Source organism: Sapajus apella, unplaced genomic scaffold, assembly GCF_009761245.1.
Source record: "Sapajus apella isolate SASKATOON/1434 unplaced genomic scaffold, GSC_monkey_1.0 scaffold11, whole genome shotgun sequence".
Taxonomy (NCBI): Eukaryota; Metazoa; Chordata; class Mammalia; order Primates; family Cebidae; genus Sapajus; species Sapajus apella.
In genome coordinates, this window is record NW_022436951.1 from 12985283 (window position 1) to 12985957 (window position 675).

The window sequence follows — 675 nt, forward strand, 5'->3', positions numbered from 1 at the left end:
AATGTCACATATTCAAATACCAATTCTCTGTATACACAATGATGTAAGAATGATTCAATATGTTTTTAATTCTATATTTAATTATATAAGTAGGCTACATTATTTCTATGAATAATTTAATTATCAATTCTAGAATTATTTTGATAATTTTCACTTTATTTTACTGTGCCTCAAAGAAGTAGTGTCTTATGATCAATCAGATCAGTGATTTTTATATATACTCTATGTATGTGTATATATATGTGTATTTTCAGTTTGCAGTTAGCAGAATGCTCACCTCAGAATATTGTCCAAGAAAAAATGTATTTTTATGGTAAACTCAATATGTTAAATCAATTTTAATTCTGATAAACTACATTTTTGGGTAGCCGGATGGAGTTTTTAACAGAGGGGCTTATTTTGTGGTAAAATAATGTGCAAATGTTTAATATGTAACTCCTAAATTTTTATCTATACCAGAAAATAAATCTTTTTTTGTTGTTTTGTTTTTGTTTTTTCCCATTTATTTATTTTATTGCATTTTAGGTTTTGGGGTACATGTGAAGAACATGCAAAATTGTTGCATAGGAACACACGTGGCAGTGTGATTTGCTGCCTTCCTCCCCATCACCTACATCTGGCATTTCTACCCTTGCTATCTCTCCCCAGCTTCCCACCCCCCCACCGTCCCTCCCC